At 41.0% G+C, this 9,359-nt stretch overlaps 1 non-coding gene across 1 annotated transcript; it reads left to right on the top strand.

The window, feature by feature from the left end:
* Positions 1-8,743: 8,743 nt before the first annotated feature.
* On the top strand, positions 8,744-8,815 carry trnac-gca (transfer RNA cysteine (anticodon GCA)). Its single transcript has one exon. It is a non-coding gene; the product is annotated as a tRNA-Cys (tRNA).
* Positions 8,816-9,359: the final 544 nt, after the last annotated feature.

Raw genomic sequence — 9,359 nt, 5'->3', positions numbered from 1 at the left:
AACAATACAAAAAGGAGGGGCCAAATATAATCACTTGCCTGCGGGCCGCCAGTTGGAGAACCCTGTGTTAGAGCATGGTACTTGCAATGCCAGGATAGTAGATACGATTCCCGGGACCACCCTTACGTGAAATGTACAGTATGCTCACATGACTGTAACTTGCTTTGGATAAAGCCGCCTGGCATATATTTATATATTATAACCCTGCTACGACCCCACTGAAAGGGTCTGGCCCCTTGATCTCACAGAATAGGCACTGAGGATTGGAGACACATTGTGATCGATCTCTATGGGTTGCTTTTGTCTGTTGTCTCTCTGCTAATGCTGCTGTGTTACTCCTGCTCGAGTGTGTAATGACAGTATCCAGTACACCAGGTAGCAGTGATGGAGATGATAATAGGCTACACTGTTATGTATGTGTCCTGCAATAAAGTAAGGTGCTCTTTGCAGAGACACTGTGGTTGGTTAGAGTGTTTACTCCACTGTTCCTATCAGAATAATGTGTTCTGCTGGTGGAGTGGCAGCGAGTGCAGGAGTGTGCAGGCAAGCGAACACTACAATTCCAGCATATCATATGTAGTTTGAGTTTGAATAACCCTGCCACAAAAGGATGTTTTGGTACAGTAGTTCAGTAGAAGAACCTTGTGTTTTCAGCAGTAATGTAACATAGTTGTGCGTTAGGCTTCACATCTGTTACAAGAACAGGGCGATTCCATGCCAGCAGGAGCGGAATATATTTAGGGTATCTCAGAATGTTCTGCCAATTATCACATAAAAACGTAATTGGGAGAAACGATGTTTGAAATGCTTTTTACATTCGTATCACAATGGTTCAGAGAAATCATGATGAAAGTGGCCATTTTAGGCTCTTAATAGACCTATTGTAAAATCCTATGATCAGTGAACTGTACATGATACAGACAACATCTTGGTGTCATTATACTCTGGTTGTGTGCTGTCATATATGGAGTACATCTAGATTATAAAATACAAAGATTCACATTCAATTATTCAACATTAAACATATTAACATAAATATATAAAACATATCCTTTTTGATTTTTGTTGATTTTAAGACAGTACATCACATTTCCAGAGTGGCCTCTGCTAATTCTGAGGTTATGAGACATTTTATGAACACTACTAACACAGGGGATGGGAAAATTGATTTAAAGGGAACTCTCTCTGCTTGTGTCTGCTGAATGTGCAATCCTAAAGGAGGGCTCTACAGGCCTCTGTCATCTTTTTAAGTAGGAGAACTTGCACAATTGGTGGCTGACTAAATCCTTTTTTGCCCCACTGTATGTGATTGTATACAAATGTAAGCAAGGTTTGAGATTTTTATATTTTAGTCAAATAGCTTCTTGCGGTTAATTTGCAGGCTTCAAATAATTTGTAAGTATGTCCCGGTCCCCTGACCATCCACTCAAGAAAGAATCGGCCCATGGCTGAATATCTAGTTGATGATCTCTGCACTAGAACCTCAGACTGGTCATCAAACTGATTTAGTCAATTTACCCCTTTAGTTAGATCACAGGGGGTGTGCTCTGGCATTTCTCAACTTGATCCTAATGCATCTCCATCAGTATTGTGGTCACAGTATACTAGAGCCTGGAGACATTTTGTAGGCTTAATGTAAACATCTCTGTTCCCCCTCACAAAGGGCCACATTCTGAAGTTATGAGACATTTTATAAACACCACTAACACAGGGGATGGGAAAATGGATTTAAAGGGAACTCTCTCTGCTTGTGTCTGCTGAATGTGCAATCCTAAAGGAGGGCTGTGATTGGTTAATGACTTATAATGTAAATGTATATAAAATGTATATTTTTGTTTAAAATGTATGTAATGGGTCATATCATTAAAAGTACCAGAGAGCTCACACTTGAAATTTGATGTGTTTGAAGAGTATTATTGTTCCAAACAATATGTAAAAAAATAAGCAAAATAAAAAGGCATTGTTTTTAGATATTTGTATTAATATTTTTCATGTTGAATTGTGAACATTAATATTATTATTACATATTATTACATATTTTTTAATCTAGACATACTCCATATTTTACAGCACACTATCAGGAGTATAATGACACCAAGATGTTGTCTATATTATGTACAGGATCATAGGGTCTTACAGGAGGCATGTGTAGGTCTAAAAAGGGCCTAAAATGGCCACTTCCATCATGACTTTCTAAAACATGGTTTGTGAAAAAATGAAGTTCCTATGTGAGAATTACCAAAACAATCTGAGATACCCAGGATATTTTCCGCTGGTGTGGAATCGCCCAGCAGAATGATGGCCGGGTGTAGTTGGTAGTAGGGAATATAAATCTTATGATTCACTCCACAATACACACATCCATCTCAGGACACAGCCCATTACCTCACCATATACAGTGCCTTGCGAAAGTATTCGGCCCCCTTGAACTTTGCGACCTTTTGCCACATTTCAGGCTTCAAACATAAAGATATAAAACTGTATTTTTTTGTGAAGAATCAACAACAAGTGGGACACAATCATGAAGTGGAACGACATTTGTTGGATATTTCAAACTTTTTTAACAAATCAAATACTGAAAAATTGGGCGTGCAAAATTATTCTGTACACTCCCTGTACAGTTCTGCTAACCAGAGAGTAAGTTTCCCCTGTATTACCCCATGTTCAGTATTTCTCTGAGCAGGCTTTGAGATTGACCAACTCTCACCTCAGAGTCTGTAGTGTTAATAGCATCCTCAGCCAGAGAGCTGTGCAGCAGTAGTCGTGATTATAGCAGAAGTAGTCAGTCAGCATCTGCTGTGTGAACATAACAGCAGATCCAATCTCCTGATAACAGTCAGAGGGGGAGAGAACGAAAAAGAGTGGGGAGGCGGGAGAAGAAGAGCGGGAGAGAGAGCAGGAGATAATTTAATTGAAATTGAGAGAGAGAGAAAAAGATTGTTTCAACACTATATAGACATCATATGACATTTGAAATGTCTATTATTTTGGAACTTTTGTGAATGTAATGTTTACTGTTGATTTGTTATTGTTTATTTCACTTTTGTTTCTTATCCATTTCACTTGCTTTGGAAATGTAAACATACAGTTGAAGTCAGATGTTTACATACACTTAGGTTGGAGTCATTAAAAGTTGTTTTTCAACCACACATTTCTTGTTAACAAACAATAGTTTTGGTAAGTTGGTTAGTACATCTACTGTGTGCATGACACAAGTAATCTTTCCAACGGTTGTTTACAGACATATTATTTCACTTATAATTCACTGTATCACAATTCCAGTGGGTCAGAAGTTTACATACACTAAGTTGACTGTGCCTTTAAACAGCTTGGAAAATTTCAGAAAATGGTGTCATGGCTTTAGAAGCTTCTGATAGGCTAATTGACCTCATTTGAGTCAATTGATGGTGTACCTGTGGATGTATTTTAAGGCATACCTTCAAACTCAGTGCCTCTTTGCTTGACATCATGGGAAAATAAAAATAAATTAGCCAAGACCTAAAAGAAAAAGTCTAGTTCATCCTTGGGAGCAATTTCCAAACGCCTAAAGGTACCACTTTCATCTGTACAAACAATAGTATGCAAGTATAAACATCATGGGACCACGCAGCCGTCATACCGCTCAGGAAGGAGACACGTTCTCTCTCCTAGAGATGTACGTACTTTGGTGCAAAAAGTGCAAATCAATCCCAGAACAACAGCAAAGGACCTTGTGAAGACGCTGGAGGAAACAGGTAATAAAGTATCTATATTCACAGTAAAACAAGTCCTATATTGACATAACCTGAAAGGCCGCTCAGCAAGGAAGAAGCCACTGCTCCAAAACCGCCATAAAAAAGACAGACCACGGTTTGCAACTGCACACGGAGACAAAGATCGTACTTTTTGGAAAATTGTCCTCTGGTCTGATGAAACAAAAATAGAACTGTTTGGCCATAATGACCATCGTTGTGTTTGGAGGAAGAAGGGGAGGCTTGCAAGCCGAAGCACACCATCCCAACCGTGAAGCGCGGGGGTGGCAGCATCATGTTGTGGGGGTGCTTTGCTGCAGGAGGGACTGGTGCACTTCACAAAATAGTTGGCATCATGAGGTGGGAAAATTATGTGTATATATTGAAGCAATGTCTCAGTCAGGAAGTTAACGCTTGGTCGCAAATATGTCTTCCAAATGGACAATGACCCCAAGCATACTTCCAAAGTTGTGGCAAAATGGCTTAAGGAAAACAAACCCAAGGTATTGGAGTGGCCATCACAAAGCCCTGACCTCAATCCTATAGAAAATATGTGGGTAGAACTGAAAAAGTGTGTGCGAGCAAGGAGGCCTACAAACCTGACTCAGTTACACCAGCTCTGTCAGGAGGAATGAGCCAAAATTCACCCAACTTATTGTGGGAAGCTTGTGGAAGGCTACCCGAAACGTTTGACCCAAGTTAAACATTTTAAAGGCAATGCTACCAAATACTAATTGAGTGTATGTAAACTTCTACCCACTGGGAATGTGATGAAAGAAATAAAAGCTGAAATAAATCATTCTATCTACTATCATTCTGACATTTCACATTCTTAAAATAAAGTGGCCTAAGACAGGGAATTTTTACTAGGCTTAAATGTCAGGAATTGTCAAAAACTGAGTTTAAATGTATGTGTGTGTGACTTAGAGCTCCATATCTAGCTAATGTCAGGCTGAGGGTGAAGGAGAGTGTGACCATGGAGGAAGTTGAGAGTAGTGCAACTTATCTCTCTGTGGTAGCTAGCTCTGTTGGAGACTAGAGGTTGCAGTAGAAATGATATGTCAACCCATAGGGCAGCTGCAGGACAGGGCATTGCTTTTTACTAGTAAACATTTTTTTCCTTCCCAATTGGTAGTTACAGTCTCCCCTATGGACTCAGGAGAGGAGAAGGTCAAGAGCCATGCGTCTTCCGAAACATGACCACTGCTCGCTTAACCCAGAAGCCAGCCACACCGTCCAGCTGGCAACCTAAGTCACCTTCCAGACTTTGCGCTTACTAGAGCGCAATGGGACAAGGAAATCCCGGCCTGCTACCCCTCCCCTAACCCAGACGACGCTGGCCCAATTGTGCACCACCTCATGGGTCTCCCAGTCATGGCCAGCTGTGACTCAGCCTGGGATCAAACCTGGGTCTGTAGTGATGCCTCATGGACTGCAATGCAGTGCCTTAGACCGCTGCACCACTTGGGATGCTTAACCAACTAGTGCACTACTTTTGACCAGGATCTCTTCTCTCTCTGCGTCACACAATCCAGACCCACATCAGGGGACAGGACTAGGCTCAGTGTGAAATGGATGCTGGGCGCTGTTTGTTGCCTCAGCGTGGTTTGCCTCCATCACACACTATTTAGACATTTTGATATTGATTAGTCACAGTTATGCTAAGTCTCGTTGAGTTAGACTTCCTCCAGTTTTTAGAAAAGCAGCCATTGCTGCTAAAGTCTGACAGATATGTTTTTTGGGGTCCGATACCAATGACAATATTTTTTTGTGGGCAAAACTTACCAATGCCAATATATCTGCTAATGTACTGTTTTACAGAAGGGAAATTAAAGTGTCATTTTACCACACTGAATTTTCATAAATTGTCATCCAAAAGAGAAATTGTCCAATAACTATGCTTTCATACATTGTGACAATAATGACACATGAGAATGCCCTCAAGTGTTCAGATCAGCATGAGATTCCCGTTTTTCATCCTATTTATTGAATATCGGTTATCGGTGGAGTTATCGGCTGATACCGATATAGCGTTCAAAGGCCAATGTCAGCCGATAATAATGGTGAGGGGGGGGGTCAACAGATTACTGAGGTTGAATAAGGGGGGTAGCTGTGGTACCGCACTCTAATAATTAATCAATTGCAGTTTTCAAACATATTCCCAACTGGTGGGCAACATTCATCACTGACAATGCATGTGCATGTATTGGTTTGTTAGTGACCAATTATCATAGAGATACACCTTTTGGTCTGTCAACTGGTATGATGGTGTGGTGGGGAGCTGTGAGACTAATGATATAATCACATGTTGGTTAATCGAACTGGGTTGTTATGAAGCGGGTTGGAATCGGTTCAGGGAACAGAACCGAAAACCGGAGAAGAATGTCATTTTTCAAGAAACAGAAACGCAACCTGGAACGAAGTGATCCATACTGTTCGAAAACAGAACCGGTATTTTAAAAGCACTGGTTAACAATATTCCAGGTATTGTTTTTCTAGTCCCACTAAAAAACACATATGCAAAGCCCTCACTCTGTCATTCAGTATTCCCGTGTCTGCCTGCAAGCTGGGTATCTTAACCTTTCCTGTACGCGTTTAGGCTACCTGCCCCCCCCTCCCCCCCTCCGAAGATTAGGCTACTGTACTGACGTTACAAGCTTGACTCAGAAGATTGGGAGAGATTTTTAATTTGCGAGATAAGAATGGGTGAACTTTTTCAATGGTAGTTATGGATACTATAGGCCTAGTTATCACATTTCACATGGGTAAGAAGTGTTTTGAATTATGGTACCGCTCTGCACACACAAGCTTGTTAGCTAGCTAGCTCAAAGGACATTCAAAGTTCCTCCATAGCTTGTTAGCTAGCTAGCTCAAAGGACATTCAAAGCTCCTCCTAATTCATATAATGCAGGTCGTAACAATATGTACTTCAAGCCTCCTCCTCAACCTTCTCTCGCTCTCTCCCCACCCACAAAAAAAATACACTAGTCTGTCCATGACGCATGTAAACAGTCTGTCCATGACGCATGTAAACAGTCTGTCCATGACGCATGTAAACAGTCTGTCCATGACGCATGTAAACAGTCTGTCCATGACGCATGTAAACAGTCTGTCCATGACGCATGTAAACAGTCTGTCCATGACGCATGTAAACAGCTGGCTTATCTGCTCTAAATAGATGAGCTAAATATAAAAACCGGTTGAAAAGGAACAGAAACTAATGATATGAACCAGTACTTTTTTGGGGTTCAATCCGGTTCAGAACTTTATTTTGCTGGTCGGGGTCGGAAAAGTGGAACGAAACATAATCAAATGTAAAAATGACGTTCTGAACAAAACGACTGGGAAATCATTTTGGTTCCAACCCCTGTTATGTGATTGATGAGGATGCTGAGTTACTAGTTACGAGTTACCTTGTTATCTAGGGTTGTGATTGAACTGTTGCTAAATGTGTATGTGCAGAAGAGCGTATCTCATTTATAGATTTGGAAAGTTCTATGATGTCATCCCTCTCCTTCAGAGAGGATCTGTTATGTGTTTTAATACGCCAAGCAGTTAAATGAGAGATTGAAGGATTGAGCCATCAATAAAATATTGGGATCAATACTGATCAATATCATTGCCTCACCATGGTGGATCAGTGTTATTGGTATCTGTGAAACATGCTCATCTTGTGTGTGTGTGTTCTGCATATTGCCATCAAATGAGGTATTTTTATAATTATAAAATATGTCCACCCATACCTGTGCCTTGATAGGGTTTCCCGTACTAAACTCTGAGTGGTTTTGTCTTCCCTGCCCTTTCTATTGGTACTTTATTGTCTGAGAAAACATAGATACCATGACAACGCCATCTGAGCCCCCTGCCCATAACAAGCACCTAATGGTCCATGAGAATGCTACCCATTGGAATCTGTTGGTCCATTGACATGGCAATGGACAGAAGAGGGAATCTTGTCTTGATGTAAGGTAATATGACTGTGTGGTGCTGTGAGTGAAAGGACTTGTGAAGAGGAGAAATTATGATGATTACCTAGTTGATGAGAAGAATAAGTCAAGGTTAATGAGGTTCTGATCCTTGCTTTATGGCGACGCATCAGAATTCAAATATGTGTTTGAGAGAGAGAGGTAAAAGAAAGAGATCGAAAAAGAACAACAGAGCATCATTTTTCCTTTGATGATGGTTTGGTCTGTGTATGTGATTCCAGTTGTGTTTGCACCATTTATGTGTCTCTCTGGCTTGTCAAATCTATAGAAAACCCGTTTTCTGTGAAAAAATAACCCTCAAAGTCACTTGACTTTGGCTCTCAGACCAGCGCTTTCTCTGTTCTGCTAGAATTAAAAGAGAAAAATAGAATTTAGTGTGAACTTTTCTAGCTGTGCCCTCTGGCTTTTCCAATCCCTATAGCTCCTCCCGGCTTACATGGCTTTAAGCGGCTGAGTGGGAATTGCAGGGGAAGTTTTCCCCGACACTGAGACAGAGCCGATGGGGATGAGTAGAGCAGAGGACACACGTAGCATCCTTGAAAATCAGACCAATTCAGCATTTAGTCAGAGCTTTGTCTCTCTACTCTGTAAATACAGGACTGTTGAGAGTCAGCTTCTTGGCATAGAGTATGTACAAAATAAACACACAGTAAAACACAAAGAAGACATTGGATACTGCTCAGTTGACTTTATAAAAAAAACTGAAACATAGTGTTTAGAAAAGTTTATTAAAGTGGCACTCCACAACATAACACCAATTTACAAGATATGTTCTAGATTAAAAATCAACACTGGAGACTACCTGGGAAAAGTCTCCAGACACAATAAACTGGGTGCCTGGGAACCCAAACAGTGCCCTGACGCTGACTCTTATCATTGAGTTTTCAGTGGGCACAAACACACACACACACACAATAACCAATACTCAAGGAGAGAAATATGGGCGGTTCCCCAGTCTGGTAGCAGTAATCACATGGCCCTGCCCTAAAACCAACAAGACCATCATAAAACCACTCTTACGCAACAGGGGGTATAGCTCAGTGGTAGAGCAATTGACTGCAGATCAATAGGTCCCTGGTTCAAATCTGGGTGCCCCCTCATTTTCTCTCTCATTTCTTTAGAAGTCAAACGCCACAATATAATTGCTTCCCTCATGCAATTTGATGTTTTCTCTCTCTCTAATCACTTATTAGATGAGATGACGCTGCGATTTCAGTAAGTCAATGAACAGCATCTGTGAGACCTGAGATGTTTGACAGATGACTGCTCTCCCTCACCATCTGGGTCCTCATGTGTCATGTTTTTGCAGACTTTTCTTTATGTGAAGGTATTGCCGGCGACAAAGCCTCTACTTTTATTTCCCGCCAATCGACCTAGTCATGATTGCGGTGAAGTTCTGCATACGGCTTAGTTTGAAATGTAACTGAGGCGGCATTGGAACGCACTACCATATACATGGAACACTGCTTTATATCTATGCGCACTACGCTCTTAAGTGCTTCATGTTTGAGGCATGTCACTTCACTCATCTCTTGTTATTGGATAGAAAACACTCTGAGGTTTCTAAAACTGTTTGAATGATGTCTGTGAGTATAACAGAACTCATGTGGCAGGTGAAAACCTGAGAAATATCCAACCAGGA

Source organism: Oncorhynchus clarkii, chromosome 13 (assembly GCF_045791955.1).
Source record: "Oncorhynchus clarkii lewisi isolate Uvic-CL-2024 chromosome 13, UVic_Ocla_1.0, whole genome shotgun sequence".
Taxonomy (NCBI): domain Eukaryota; kingdom Metazoa; phylum Chordata; class Actinopteri; order Salmoniformes; family Salmonidae; genus Oncorhynchus; species Oncorhynchus clarkii.
Note: the sequence above shows the minus strand (reverse complement) of the source record. Positions and strands in the feature narration are given on the sequence as shown.